Source organism: Triticum dicoccoides, chromosome 7B (assembly GCF_002162155.2).
Source record: "Triticum dicoccoides isolate Atlit2015 ecotype Zavitan chromosome 7B, WEW_v2.0, whole genome shotgun sequence".
Taxonomy (NCBI): Eukaryota; Viridiplantae; Streptophyta; class Magnoliopsida; order Poales; family Poaceae; genus Triticum; species Triticum dicoccoides.
The window spans coordinates 68,933,186-68,950,150 of NC_041393.1; positions in this window are offsets into that span (position 1 = coordinate 68,933,186).

The following is a 16,965-nucleotide window of genomic DNA, read 5'->3' on the forward strand; positions in this document are numbered from 1 at the left end:
AATAGTGTCCCTCCATGGTGTTCCTTTGGAAATTAACTCGGATCGAGGAAGTCTTTTCACCTCTCGATTTTGGGAAAGTTTCCAAAATGCTATGGGAACCCGTCTCTCCTTCAGCACCGCTTTCCACCCTCAGTCGAGTGGTCAAGTGGAACGCGTCAACCAGATCCTAGAAGACATGCTTCGAGCCTCTGTTATCTCATTCGGAATGGACTGGGAGAAGTGCCTTCCATTTGCCGAATTCGCTTACAACAACAGCTATCAATCTAGCTTGGGTAAAGCCCCTTTTGAAGTTCTCTATGGACGACGGTGTCGAACACCCCTTAACTGGTCAGAAACCGGGGAAAGACAATTCTTTGGCCCGGATATGATTCAGGAAGCAGAAGAACAAGTTCGCATCGTTCGTGAAAAGTTGAAAACAGCCCAATCTCGTCAAAAGAGTCAATATGACCGAAAACATAAGGCTATGACTTTCGAGGTTGACGAGAAGGCTTATCTTCGGGTCACCCCTCTGAAGGGAACCCATCGTTTCGGTATCAAAGGCAAATTGGCTCCTCGTTACATTGGACCCTTTTCGCATTCTCGCCAAACGGGGAGAAGTTGCCTACCAGTTGGAACTACCTCCGCACCTCTCCAGAGTCCACGATGTCTTCCACGTTTCCCAACTCAGGCGTTGCTTCTCAGATCCCATCCGTGAAGTGGACCACGAAACGCTTGATCTCCAAGATAATCTTACATATCGAGAGTACCCCATTCGTATCCTCGATCAGGCCGAACGTACCACCCGACGTCATAATATCAAGTTTCTCAAAGTTCAATGGTCGCACCATTCTGAGGATGAAGCAACTTGGGAAAGGGAGGATCGTCTTCGACTTGAGTATCCCGCCTTCTTCCCGGAGGAACCCAAATCTCGGGACGAGATTCTTTTGAGTGGGGGTGAGTTGTCACACCCTAGCTAGTCATGCATCAGAGTGTGTGCATCATGTTTAAAATTTCCATTTAACTTGAAATGGGGATTGTGAAACCCTCAGAATCATTCCTGAAAATGATCCAAATAAAAATTTCTCCAAAAGGGTCCAAGAAAATGCTCATGTTGCTCTCTGAAAATATTGGACAGAGATAAAAATCAAACCAATATTTTTAAGAGCTCATAGGTATTTATTTTGGGCATTTGGAATTAATGCATAAATATTTGCATTGGAAATATATTAATTATATATTAATATATGTCCAAATATTATGCCAATTATAAAGGAGCTCTGGAATAATATATCTAGCTCCTGCAAAAATTGGCATAAGTTAAATAAATGATTTAATATATTATTTAAATCAAAACAAATGTCAGAAATTAGAAAACAGAAAAATAAATAACAGGAGGAGCTTACCTGGGCTCCTCCACTGTGCGGCCCAGCCAGCTGGCCGGCCCAGCCAGCAGGCGGCCCAGCCCGCCTCCCTCCTCTGTCGTCTTCGTCCTCGACAGAGGGAGGGGAGTGTGGCCGGCGCGCGCGCGCGCCACCGTGCCACGCCACCTGCTCGGCTGCCTGCCTGCCCTCCCCTCCTCGCTCGATGCCCCGGACGACGCCACGCCTCCCCCCTGCTCTCTCTCACTCTCCCTCAGTTCCTCCCTCCTCTCCCTCGCTCTCTCTCTCGCACGGCCGAACACCACCCTCGCCGCCGTTCGCCATAGCAGCCGTCACCGGCCACCCCTCGCTCCCCCGACTAGCTCAGGAGCTCCGCCTCGACCCCCTCTTCCTCCCCACCGCTCCACGGGTCTCCGGAAGCCCTGCATCGCCGCCTACGTCGCCGTTCCCCTCCTCGGCCACCGGAGGTCATCGCCGTCGATTCGCTGCACTCCGGCCGTCCCCGAGCCCGCTAACCATCCCTGCAGCTCCGCGGTGAGCCACTGATTCGATTCCCCCTTGCCCCGTCGTCCCTAGCCTTCTGTAGCTGCCGGCCCCTTGAGCTCCGAAGCTCGACGCCGCCGGCGATGTCGCCGTCGTGGCCACGGTCACCGTAGCGCCCAACCGAGCACACCCACGCCCTCACCGCACCGCGTAGAAGCCGTAGGTGCCAACCCCGCATCCCCGCAGCCGTTGTAGCCTTGACCCCGAGCTCAACCGAGCTCCGGCAGCCGCCACGGTCGTCGCCGTCGACGGTACAGGCCACCCCAGGCACGGCCACCACCACCGTTCGACGCGCGGGAGCAAGAGCTCTCCAACGAGCCCAAGCACGGCCTCGCCCGTGCCCTGTAGCGCGATCCCGCATCGCGCCGCCGTCTCGGGCCTCGCCGGCGTCATGTCGCCGGTGGGTTTGACCCACCTTGACCACGGCAGGAACCCTCCTGTGTCCCTGACAGGTGGGCCCAGCCCTGTAGCTAATTAGGATTAGCACTAACCGAATCAGTTAAACTAACTACCCCCCCTGACACTGACAGTGGGCCCAGCGCCACTAATTACTAATTAGGATTAAATTAACCCTGTTAAACCCCCCTGTCACTGACGTGTGGACCCCATACGTCAGGTTTGACCTCATCCAGCCGCAGTTGACCACTGACGTCATGCTGACGTCATGCTGGCGCAATATTTATATTTCTGGATTTAAATTAAATCAGGAAATTCCAGAATATTATTTAAACTTCAAAAATTCATAACTTTTAATCTGTAACTCCAAATCAGACAAATTATATATGAAAAATGATCAGAAAAATCCAATCTATCCATCTGTACTATTTTCATGCATGATCAAACAAGTTAAATTGATGTTTTAAGCAGAACAAGGAAAAGCACTTTAAAAGGCCATGTTTGAGTTTGAAATTTGAATCTTTGATTCAAATTTGTTCAAACCCTTCTGGTTATAGTTGCATTAGCCCAACACACTCATATTGCCATGTTTCATGCATGCATCATATTGTTGCACATTGTTTGGTGATGGTTGTGTATCGGTGTCCTTTGCGACAGGTTCTGCCTCCGAGGAGTACCGTGATTACCCTAACGAAGAACCGTATCAGTGCATCGAACCATCAGGCAAGCAACCAACCATTTGATCATATCGATACAATACCCTGTTCTCGCTCCTGCTCTCTTTTACTGCATTAAGACAACGCGTTTCAAACTGCTGTGTGCTACGGTAGTTGAACCCATTTCCTCTGCATGACCTGTCATTGCCACAGTAACTAGATGAAACCCACTAGCATGTGTAGGAGTTGATTGAGCCATATGTATGTGTTGTTCCTACCTTGCTATGCCTGCTATGCTTAGAGTCGTGTCAGGTCTGGTTCATCTGGGTGATGGGCTAGAGTGAAATGATTATGTCGGTAATGAGAGTGGTGTGGTGAACACGATTTGGTAAAGGTATCGATGAGAGGCCATGTAGGAGTACATGGTGGGTTGTTTCATTGAAGCCGACCTTAAGCACTGAGATCTGTATGTGTGATTTAAGAATCAGCTACTACCATGCATTGGGCCCTGAAATATGACCCCGCTCGACTTCTTATTCACCCTAGCTCTCTGTCCAGGAGTTGCAAGTAGTTTCTGGTGTTTGTAGCCTACTGGAGGCCGTGGACAGCGCTGACCGTAGGGGTGGGCTGTGATGCGGTAGGTACGTGGCACGGTGTACCGAATACCCGTTAGGTATCTCGGGAACCCTGTTCACATCGTTCGGGGCCGTATGGGAAACCTCAGCCGGACTCCCTGCGGATGGAACCTGAATAGGCGATAAACCTGGACTAGAGGCTTAAGTGTTTAGGTAGGTCGTGGTCTACACCCACGTCGGCTTTCGCTTGAAGTCTGCCGAGCACATGTCGTGTGCAGACGCTAAGTGGTGGAAACATGTATGAAGAAGTACACCCCTGCAGGGTTAACATGATCTATTCGAATAGCCGCGTCCGCGGTAAAGGACTACTTGGTTGCCTATACAGTTCATAGACAAGTAAATGGAAACTACTAAAAGCCTCAAGATAAGTGTGAGTGCCGAGGATGGCTCTTCCGTAGGAAGTCGGAGGTGGATCCTCGGTAGTGTATTGAAGTGGTGAGTAGTGGACTCGTGTGCGAAAAACCAGTTCAAGTTGAAGTATCGTAGGATAGTCTAGCCAAGAGTCAAAGCTGGCTTGCTGCAATAACTCCACCAACCCTTCTTGATAATGTGCATGTATGTAGGATCTGATGTAAGTCTTGCTGAGTACCCTTGTACTCATGTTGCTATAATCTACATTTTTACAGAAGACGCTGCAACCCCTTCTGATGGGTTCTATGTAGACGTTGACATCAACGAGTAGGCTAAAGACCCAGGTGGTGACCCTGAGCTTGTGAAGGACCACGTAGTATAGCTAGGCTTTCCAAGCCTCTTTTATTTTACTAGTTGTCTGTACTCAGACAAGTTACTTCCGCTGCTGGTTTGTATGACTGTATGACTTGAATGTTGGGTCGTGTGACCCGTACCTTTGTGTATGTTATGTATGGCTCTCTGAGCCTTAAATAAAGTACTTGTGTCGTAGAGTCATGTTGTGATGCTTCGTTGTATTTGCACATATCGAGCATATTGTGTGTATGATTGAAATGCTTGGTATGTGTGGGATCTGACTATCTAGTCGTTTATCTTTAGTAGCCTCTCTTACCGGGAAATGTCTCCTAGTGTTACCGCTGAGCCATGGTAGCTTGCTACTGCTCTGGAACACTTAGGCTGGCCGGCATGTGTCCTTCTTCGTTCCTGTGTCTGTCCCTTCGGGGAAATGTCACGCTTTGAGTACCGGAGTCCTGTTAGCCCGCTACAGCCCGGTTTACCGGAGTCCTGCTAGCCCAGTGCTATAGCCCGAACCCACTTGCTTATGACCGACACGTTCGAAGCTGGGTCATGGATGCCTGTCCCTGTAAGTCTGTGCCACTTTGGGTTTACGACTAGTCATGTCAGCCCGGGCTCTTTATCATATGGATGCTAGCGACACTATCATATACGTGAGCCAAAAGGCGCAAACGGTCCCGGGCAAAGGTAAGGCAACACCCGTGGGGATACCGTGCGTGAGGCCGCAAAGTGATATGAGGTGTTACCGGCTAGATCGATGTGACATCGAGTCGGGGTCCTGACAATATAGTACATAATATATATGCATCGTCTCGATTAATATATAATCTCGAATACATCATCGTCTCAAATAATATATATAATCTCAAATAAAGCGTCTCGAGTATTATATATCGAATACATCACTGGCTAGGTACCTAATAAAGATCGAGTACTATAGAAGAATCTAGGGCGCCACTCGCGGTTCCTGGGGCGCGGGCGGTGTACACCCAAAGAGAAGGAACCATCACAGGATCATATCTCCAGTCATCCGCCCAAAGAACCTGCCAAGTAGTGGAGAACCTGACGTCGTCCATAGCAGCCATGTAGCGATGGACGTGCTCGTCTTCCTCCCTGACACGGCGACGCACCACCTCCGACGGGGCCGGCTGCCTCTGCACCGAATGTGGCCCACGCGAACGCCACCAAAGGAGATCAAGGTCGACGATGGGACCCGAGGCCGGGTTCCTCACCAAGCGGCGCGCCCCTCCAGGTAGCACCTCCTAGTGCCAGCCCGGCGGAGCCCAGTCTCGGACATGGGTCCTCTGAAGCATGACGTCGTCATGAACGGGTCGACGGCGAGGATGCGGGCCGGGCATATCATCCAGGACAAATACTATATGCCCGCAAAAAGTAACATTAATCTAACATTCTATATGCAAATTCTAACAATTTGACATTAATCTAATTCATCTAACTAAAACTAATTCTAAAATTTCTAACATTTCTGATTAATAACTAACATTTCTAATATTTCTATAACTAAAAAACAGAAAAATTGCTAACATTTCTATAAATATTTTTATAACTAAAAACAGAAAAAATTATAACATTTCTAATATTTCTATAACTAGAACACAGGAAAAATTTATAACATTTCTATATAACTAACATTTCTAAAAATATTTCTATAACTACAAAAAAGAATAATTTCTAACATTTCTATAACTAAAAGACAGAAAAAATTCTATAACTAAAATTCTATAATGTTTTTGTGTGTGTGTGCGTAGTGTGTACATGTGTGTGTGTGTGAACATGGCGGCCCGGGGTGAGCTCACTGGCGAGGCGACGACGGACGGCGGGATGGGGCGGCGACGACGGGGCGACGGGACGGGGCGGCGACGACGGGACGGGCCAGCAATGACGGGGCAGGGCACGGCGACGGGGCGGCCGGGGCGCGGCGACGGGGACGACGGGGACGGGGACGGCCGGGGCGGCGACAAGGGGTGGGGACGGCCGGGGTCGGCGACGAGGTGCGGGGGCGGCGACGTCGACTGGGACGGCGTCGATCGGGGCAGGACGGCGCGACGGAGGGAAGAAACAGAGAGGGAAAGTGAATTTTTTCAACTGTTGTATATATAGGATGGACCTTTAGTACCGGTTGGTGCGACCAACCGGTACTAAAGGTCTGTTTTGGCCAGGCCAAGCGGCGGGAAGCGCCCCCCTTTAGTACCGGGTGGTGGCTCCAATCGGTACTAAAGACCCCCTCTTTAGTACCGATTGCAGCCACCACCCGGTACTAAAGGGGGTGCGCTGGCGCAGTGCGGTGCGGCAAGTTTAGTCCTACCTCGCTAGTCGAAGGGCTACCGCACTGGTTTATAAGCCCAGTGCGGTAGCTCTCTCGAGCTCCTCTCCTAAGCAGGCCTGCTGGGCCTACCTGTTCAGTGCTGCCTTGTGGGCCTACTGGCCTTTGCGGGCCTGCATCCTGGCCCAACAGAAGGTTGTGTTTCTAGTCGTATGCAGGCCGCTTTGGCCCAGTAGGCGGGCTTTTTTATTTTCTTATTTTTTTGCTTTATTTATTTTTGTTTTATTTATTTTTGAGTTGTTTTTTGCTGTATTTAGAGTTTTCTTTCTAAATATTTTTGCTTTAGGTACAAAAAATTACAAACTTTCTGTTAGTGCCGGTAGTTTTCAAATTTGAATAGTTTAAATTTTGAATTATTTGAAATTTGTGTGAATCACTAGTTTGTGAATAACTTAACTTTGAAAAAAGATTTTCCAGTGATTCTTTTATCTTATGTTTAATATTATTGTGTTTTATCATTATATTCAATTTGGTAATGCTTAGGTTATTTAAAAAATGAAATGCCTTTGTAATAGATGAGTTTTCGTCCGAAACCCTGATACTTCGAAAGAGATTGTCCATTTTGTACACGAAGTGCATCCAGTTTTTGCCGTAACCCTCTCTACTTTTTTGCACATGCTATGTGGGTGAAATTGTGATACCATGCCAACTTTCAACCTTTTCTGAGTTCATTTGAAATGCTTTTCAATTTCAGGGTCATTTAGCTGAAAAAAATTAGTAAATGCATGAAAGAATTTGTTTGCACATAAAATTTCTTCGCATTTCAACTGCCAAAACACATAACTACCCTAGCTATTACAGAGATTCCCTCCTGGGTGTGAAACACAGAAGAAAGTGATGGCCGATCACATCCCGGATCTTTGGGTGTGAAACTTCTTCTTCGCGTGTGTCCCTTTACACCGTAGCTATGGAAAATCTTCATCATTTAACTGGATGCTCGGGTCAATATTCACTGTGAATGGAGCAATTTCATCAAACTTTTCATAATCTTCTGACATGTCTGTCTTGTCATCCACTCCCACGATGTTTCTTTTCTCTGAAAGAACTATGTGGCGCTTTGGCTCGTCGTATGATCCATTCGCTTCCTTATCTTTTCTTTTTCTCGGCCTAGTAGACATGTCTTTCACATAAAAAACCTGTGCCACATCATTGGCTAGGACGAATGGTTCTTCTGCATACGCAAGATTGTTGAGATCCACTGTTGTCATTCCGTACTGCGGGTCTTCCATTACCCCGCATCGTGTCATATTGACCCATTTGCACCGAAACAAAGGGACCTTCAAGCCACCTGCATAGTTAAGTTCCCATGTGTCCTCTATGTAACCATAATATGTTTCCTTTCCCGTGTTGGTTGTTGCATCAAAGCAGACACCACTGTTTTGGTTGGTGCTCTTCTTATCTTGGGCGATCGTGTAAAATGTATTCCCATTTATTTGGTACCCTTCGAAAGTCATTATATTCGAAGATGGTAACTGGGACAGCGAGTATAGGTCATCTTCAATATCGCCATCATGCATGGCACGTTTCTGCAACCAACCGGCGAAAGTACTCGTTTGTTCACGTGTAATCCAGTCGTCAGACTTCTCCGGGTGTTTGCAATGTAGAAAATATACGGAGCCACCAAGGCGGAACTCTGTAGAACTGTGTAGTGTGCTTCAGTAAGAGAATGCCCGTCCATACATATTATTTGATCGCTTCCTAGCATGCCTTTTCCATCCAGTCTGCCCATATGCCGCGATTCAGGAACACCAATCGGCTTAAGGTCAGGAATAAAGTCAATACAAAACTCAATGACCTCCTCATTTTCATGGCCCTTCGCGATGCTTCCTTCTGGCCTAGCACGGTTATGAACATATTTCTTCAAGACTCCCATGAACCTCTCAAAGGGGAACATATTGTGTGGAAATACAGGACCCAAAACGTTAATCTCTTCGCAAAGGTGAACTAGGACGTGTGTCATGATGTTGAAGAAGGATGGTGGGAACACCAACTCAAAACTGACAAGACATTGCACCAAACCATTCTGTAACCTTGGTATGATTTCTGGATCGATTACCTTCTGAGAGATGGCATTGAGGAATGCACATAGATTCACAATGGCTAATCGAACGTTTTCCGGTAGAAGCCCCCTCAATGCAACCGGAAGCAGTTGCGCCATAATCACGTGGCAGTCATGAGACTTTAGGTTCTGGAACTTTTTCTCTGCCATATTCATTATTCCCTTTATATTCGACGAGAAGCCAGACGATACCTTCATGCTGAGCAGGCATTCAAAGAAGATTTCCTTCTCTTCTTTGGTAAGAGCGTAGCTGGCCTGACCCTGATGTATGCCGTCTTTTCTGTGCATACGTTGCTGGTCCTCTCGTGCCTCTGGTGTATATTTTGTCTTCCCATACACGCCCAAGAAGCCAAGCAGGGTCACGCAAAGATTCTTCGTCACGTGCATCACGTCAATTGCGGAGCGGACCTCTAGGTCTTTCCAATAGGGCATGCCCCAAAATATAGATTTCTTCTTCCACATGGGCGTGCGTCCGTCAGCGTCCTTTGGAACAGGTTGTCCGCCAGGACCCTTTCCAAAGATTACCTTCAAATCCTTGACCATATCATGTACATCAGCACCAGTACGGTGGCGAGGCTTCATCCGGTGATCCGCCTCACCTTTGAAATGCTTGCCTTTCTTTCTTACGGGATGCCTGCTCGGAAGAACTCGACGATGTCCCAGGTACACATTCTTCCTACAACTCTCCAAATATATACTGTCTGTATCATCCAAACAGTGCGTGCATCCGCGGTATCCCTTGTTTGTTTGTCCTAAAAGTTTACTGAGAGCAGGCCAATCATTGATGGTCACGAACAGCAACACCTTTAGGTCAAATTCTTCCTGTCCGTGCTCATCCCACGCACGTACACCTATTCCATTCCACAGCTGTAATAGTTCTTCAACTAATGGCCTTAGGTACACATCAATGTCGTTGCCGGGTTGCTTAGGGCCTTGGATGAGCATTGACATCATAATGAACTTCCGCTTCATGCACAACCAAGGAGGAAGGTTATACAAACATAGAGTCACGGGCCACGTGCTATGGTTGCTGCTCTGCTCCCCAAAAGGATTAATGCCATCTGCACTTAGACCAAACCATACGTTCCTTGGGTCACCTGCAAACTCCTCCCTATACCTTCTCTCGATTTTTCTCCACTGCGAACCGTCAGCGGGTACTCTCAACTTTCCGTCTTTCTTACGGTCTTCTCTGTGCCACCGCATCGCCTTTGCATGCTCCGTGTTTTGGAACAAAAGTTTCAACCGTGGTATTATATGAGCATACCACATCACCTTGGCAGGAATCTTCTTCCTAGGGCGCTCGCCCTCAACATCACCAGGGTCATCGCGACTGATCTTATAACGCAATGCACCACATACCGAGCAAGCGTTCAAATCCTCATACGCACCGCGGTAGAGGATGCAGTCATTAGGGCATGCATGTATCTTCTGCACCTCTAACCCTAGAGGGCAGACAACCTTCTTTGCTTCATACGTACTCTCGGGCAATTCGTTGTCCTTTGGAAGCATATTCTTTATCATTACCAGCAACTTTCCAAATCCCTTGTCAGATACACCATTCTCTGCCTTCCATTGCAGCAATTCCAGTGTGGTGCCCAACTTTTTTTTTGTCAGCTTCCTAATTCGGGTACAACAATTTCTTGTGATCCTCTAACATGCGCTGCAACTTCTTCCTCTCCAAATCACTTGCGCAGTTTCTCTTTGCATTGGCAATGGCCCGACCTAGATCATCAGCGGGCTCATCTAATGCCTCTTCTTCAGCTTGTTCCCGCATTGCCGGCTCAGCTTCTTCCTCCATTATTGTATCATCGTATTCAGAGAACCCATGGCCAGGATAGATGTCGTCATCCTCTTCTTCTTCATTGTCTTCCATCATAACCCATCTTTCTCCGTGCTTGGTCCAAACATTATAGTGGGGCATGAAACCGGACTCAAATAGGTGGACGTGAATGGTTCTTGACGTAGAGTAATTGTGACCATTCTTACAGCCGTCACATGGACAAGGCATAAAACAATCCGCCCGCTTGTTTGCCTCGGCGGCAAGCAGAAAAGTATGCACGCCATTAATGAACCCGGGAGAGCATCGGTTATCATACATCCATTGTCGGCTCATATCTTCATTATACACAACACCGAATAGTCCAAATTAATACAAGTTCATACATAAAGTTCATATACAACACTTAATTAAATGCAACATACAAATAACTCTCTAGCTAAAGAAATTAAATGCAACAACAAATGCGATCAAGATCGCAACTAAGGTAACAATTGACCCAACAGCATAATGATACCAAGCCACACTATCAATGACATATTTTCTAATCTTTCTAATCTTCAACCTCATGTTCTCCATCTTGATCTTGTGATCATCGACGACATCAGCAACATGCAACTCCAATTCCATCTTCTCCCCTCAATTCTTTTCAATTTTTCTTTCAAATACTCGTTTTCTCTTTCAACTAAATTTAACCTCTCAACAATAGGGTCGGTTGGAATTTCTGGTTCACATACCTCCTAGATAAAAATATCTATGTCAACTTGATGGGCATAATTTGTCATAAACACGAAATGCAAAAACTAGTTTTAAAAGATAATATACCACATCCAAATCATAACAAGGACGAGGGCCGATGGGGACGGATGTCAAAACCATTGCACTATGTATAACAAACAACGTACGGGTAAGACAATTATACGAGTAACTATATATCCAAATCACACAAACATCAATTTGGTAATGTAAAACATTCATGAACAAGAGCCTCACCACAAGGTGGTGCCCGCGACGGGATGGTGCGGGCGGTGGTTACGACGGAGATTTAGAAGGCACTAAGTAAACCACACCTACATATGCAAACTAAGTGTTATTTTTGACCTCAAATTGCATATAAATCAAATACTAGCAAATATAATTCCTCCCAAATTAATCACTATACAAAGCGTTGCAAGAGCTAATCTAGCAATGAAAGTTGAAAGAACAAAGTTGCTAACCTTTGTGATCATTTGAATGGATGGGGGCCTTCAAATCTTGACAAATTTTGCGCAAAATTTGTGAGGAGCTCGAGGAAGAGAGGGGAAGAACAGAGGAAGTGAGGGGAAAGGGGAAGAATAGAGTGGCTCAGGTGGACGAAGGGTTTATGTACGTCGACCTTTAGTACCGGTCCGTGGCACGAACCGGTACTAAAGGTGCTGGAGGGGCCCCAGTCTGACAACATCCTGCCACCACTCTCTTTAGGACCGGTTCGTGGCACGAACCGGTGCTAAAGGTTCACCATGAACCGGTACTAATGAGAGCGTCCGGCTAGCCGTTGGAACTGGCACTAATGGACACACTAGTGCCGGCTCAAAATCAAACCGGCACTAATGTGTCTCAGATTTGCCCCTTTTTCTACCGGTGGACATAGATCCTTGCTGCATTAATAGCAGAACCAAAATCCTAGTGTGTCAGCTGCGCGGGCTTCGCAAAGGTCGTACGTACGTGGCACACTCATGTTCCGAGTAGGCGGGGTCGATGGAGAAGGTCGAGGTCGACTAATGGTGACTGTTGAGTATCGTGATTATTAGGAAAGTTAGGATAGCGTAGGATATTATTCTATCTTGCCTTTTACTCCAAGATGATCATGTACTTCTATATATATACCCACGAGGCTCAAGCAATACAACAAACTATTCCACCAATTCTCTCTCTCCCTTCTAACACCAATCGATCCTAAACCCTAGCCGCCGTCGCTTCCGCACCTGCGCGGCTCCTGGAGCGGTCAGCCTCCATGACCGCCGTCGGGGGCCGCCCCGCCCGTACCTAGGGTTCATCCGCCGGTCATGTTGACCGGTTGCCCTAGAGAGTGTTTTTCCTGATCTTTCGATCCGGGTTTTCTCTCCCTTGCCGGTTGCTTTGATCGGCGTTTTCTTTTCGGTCTTCCGATCTATATTTGATCGGCGGCGGCGGGCCTCTACTCCGACACCGTCGCAACCGGCCGGCTCCTTCACCGACCCGTCGGCCTCGCGCGACAGGCTGCCCCTCACGGCCGTTGTCTGCGTGTGGGCCCGCCCGTGGAACTACACCAACCGTCTCCGCCCTGTCCGACCGGGACACCTGCATCGCCATCACCCGGCGGCCTCATGCCATGCGGCGGCCAATCATAGCCGCCGCTCGCGCGCCGGCCCTCCAATCGATCCATGCCACCCGCCTCCGCCACCTCTGCACGGCGGCCCTGCGGGTTGCCTCGCCGGCCTCGTCCCCGACTACGGCAGGCCCGTCGGCTACCTTGAGCTCGGGCGCCGCAGCTCCGTTGGTCGCTCGGGCCTCGCTGCCCGGGCGCCGATGCTGCTTTGGCGGCCCGGGTGCCAGTGCTGACGCGCTCGTCCGCACGTCGTCCAACGCTGTCCATCGTCGTCGGCTACATTTCGGACTCCACCGCCACCCCGCCTTCGCCGAGCGACGTCGCCGACCTCGCGCGCGATCGGATTGTTCACCTGCCCGCGCCGCGATCCTATACATACCGCAAGAATGGACATAGATCCTTGCTGCATTAATAGAAGAACTGAAATCCCAGTGTATCAGCTGCGCGGGCTTCACGAAGGTCATACGTACGTGGCACACGCATGTTCCGAGTAGGCGGGGTCGATGGCGAAGATCGAGGTCGGCTAATGGTGACTGTTAAGTATCATGATTATTAGGAAAGTTAGGATAGCGTAGGATATTATTCTATCTTACCTTGTACTCCAAGATAATCATGTACTTTTATATATATACCTACGAGGCTTAAGCAATACAACGAACTATTTCACCAATTCACTCTCTCCCTTGTAACATCCAGTAAATGAAACACCGACAGTTTTGTGTACATCTTGATGCAGACTTGCTCTGACTCTTTTGATCCATGGCCAGCAAGGATTTGTCTCCAACCTAGCTGCTAGCTCCAGTTCCGTATACTACAGGCTGAATGTATTAATTCTACGGACGACCTGCTGGGCACAGATCTTTGTTTATGAAAGTGATGGCATGGGTTTATCGATCCTTGCTGCACTAATTACCACGCAACACCTTTTTTATGTGTGGATAATTACCATGCAAGACCTATGCCTATGTATGTGTTCTCTTGGCCGTTGTATTATAAAAAAACAGTAAAACCGAGCTACCTGCGAGCCCGCACATCAATTTGTTGTTCTTACGACATCTACAGCCGTATGCCTTAAACCATCTCTTATACGGTCGTGAATGCGCCCGCTTAGTGATCGGACAGGAGAGAGAAGAAAAAACGTGACCCAACCGGACCCTTATCCAGGGTCAGCCCTGAGGGGGGCGGACGGGGCGGCCGCCCCGGGCCCTCGATGGCTTGGTTGTTGGCTCTTTGTACGTGATATTTAGCCCATATTTTTCGATAAAGGATGGATTTTATTGACTCTATATGAAGCATCAAGAGGATACAAACACAATGAGTACACACCCGGTCTCTGCATAACCAGGATGCACACAGCCAACATCAACACACACAAGAAAAAAAAATATCAACAAATAGCAAAGTCATACAAGACCAAAGCTATGCCTATGCATGGAAACAAGCCAAAGCTTCAAATCCGCAATAAACAAACTACGTCAATGACCTTATCCGCACCAACTTTCTCATGACACCAAAAGGACGACAAGATTCTTCAACAGCAACGCCTTCAAGAAGGAAGCGACGATCAAGCGCCGCCGTCACCGGATCCAACCATCAAAGGCTAGATTCTAGGTTTTCACCTTGAAGAATCGGTCTGACCGTATCCGAGCAATGCCTCCAACAAGATCACGACGCCAAAACATTGCCATTGCCAGGTAAAACCAACTTGGCTTAGACCTAGGTTTTCACCTCAGAGCTTAAGACCGGGTGCTTAAATAGCACCACCATCGAAGTCATCATGCGTTGTCACCACCAATTTTCCTCGATCCCAGCAGCTAATGCGATGTGATCACCGCCGCCACACCACCATATCCTCTGCGTCAAATCATCGATCAGAGATTGCATCTCACTCTCAGGACAACCACTAGATCTAGAGTTCAGTGGCTACTGCAATCCAGAGCATAGCCGCTGCCACGTCGGAGTGGCACACACGATCCAACACCAATGGCAGAACCACGCCGGAGAGCCCTTTCCAATCCCGTCGTCCAGGAACCATCACTGGAGAACTGCAGCCGACTACCGGATCCACACCGGGGCATCGGACCCGGGTAGCACACCCGGAGGCGCCGTCAGGAAGGAACACCCGTGGCGGATCATGGCCGGAGCAGGGACGCCGCAGCCCCGATAGCCCATATATAGTAGAAAAAGAGAATGAAATCGTAACAGATCGATTACTTCACGGCTTGCTGTACGCCCAGGAGTTCTCGCCTACTACTCCTGGCCCTCAATTTGGCAACGAATCAACCATGCCAAGGTCTACGGGCCCGCCCGCGCCTTCCAATTGTGTTTTGGGCTGCTGGGCAAGATTAGTGGAGGTACATAGTGTGATTTTTCAGATTCCAATCGACCTCACCATCATCATCTTGAACGTAAATCCCCTCTTTCAATAGTCTTCTCAGATAGTTCATCTATTCGAAGAAGTTCATCCTCGTATATCTGTCCTGTTCACGCTCCTATTTCTTGTGTTGATTGGGATTACAAAGAGGTACTCCGGTATTTTTCGTGACTCGTAAGCAGTGGCAAAATATTGCAATTTCTAATTTTCTAGCCATCCAGGTACCTTGTTCTATGACTTTCTTAGCATTTGTTCTTAGTTACTTGTATCATATGTTTGGGTGTTAATTAGCAAGATCCATTGTTAATTTAGAAACATGTTAGCTAGAATCCATAATAGGGCAGAAAATAAAACATGCATACAAATTGATTGAGTTCTAGAAAGGATATATTGACATTTTTCTAAACATATATAAGTACTTCTACCGCTAGGAATTCCGAGGAATTAGCTTTAGTTACCATTGACAAACAACATTGTAAAAATTATATGATGATATTTTAGTAGGCACAAAAGTGTTACTAATTCACGAAAATATATGAATAAGCCATATATAGATTTGGCTCCTCCTCCTCCTCCTCCAAGAAAGAAAGTTAGATTTCGTGCCTCTCGCCGGCGCCGGCGCAGGTCCGCCTCGTCTCCCGTGGCCCTAGGGCCATGGAGGCGCGGTGGATCCTGGCAAGGGCCGGCGAGAGGGCTCCGTTTTTAGTCCTTTTTTTCAATCTTGTTAGGGTTTGTGTCCTACTCAGGAAGGCGAGACGGCGGCGGCTCCCTGAAGATGGAATAAAGGTCTCCCCACCTAGCCCCCGTTTCGGCGGTGCGTCTAGCATCGTTGGTGGGCGTGTGGAGGTGTGTCTCCGGCAGATCTATCTTTGGTGGATTTGCTCGGATCTCGTCGTTGTTCGTCTACGTTCGCGTGTCTTCGGTTTGGATCCTTCCGATCTACGTTATTTTTCATCGGCGGCGGTTGCTGTTCTGGGGTGCTGGTCCTATGGGGCCTTAGCACGACGACTTCCCGACTGTCTACTACAACTAGTTGTGTCCGGCTCCGGCGATGGAGGGGCGATGACGGCGGCGCGCCTTCGGCTCGCTTCGGTGCTTGTAGTCGTCGCTAGGTGGTCTACGAATCTGAATGTAATTTTTATTTCTGGTATTCGTTGTACTGTCATGATTGAAGATGAATAGATTGGAAGTTTTTCCGCAAAAAAAAATTCACGAAAATATATAAGTGTTGATTGACAAGAGCTACTGTAAATGTTTATGATCCCCATTTTTTTGGACAATCGAGGTAATAGGGTAACAGAAATTTTATTGTACTAAGTAGTAGGAGGAGTTATTTGCACTTGAAATAGGAACACTAGTTGAAAAAGGACCTAATGTTCAACCCTTTAGTCCTAGTTTGTAAATTAACCGGCACTAATGTGACCATTAGTGCCGGTTCGAACGGCTATGCATTAGTCCCGGTTCGTGTTGAACCTTTATTACCGGTTAGTGGCACGAACCGGTACTAAAAGGGTGGTGGCAGGCTGGCGTCAGGCCGGGGCCCCATGAGCCCCTTTAGTCTCGGTTTATGACATGAACCGGGACTAAAGGTCTAACCTATAGTGCCGGTTTGTGTCACAAACCGGGACAAAATGGGTCTAACCTTTAGTCCCGCTAGGTCTAACCTATAGTGCCGGTTTGTGTCACAAACCGGGACAAAATGGGTCTAACCTTTAGTCCCGGTTGGAGACACAAACCGGGACTAAAGGGCAATTTTCAAACTCTACCCCCC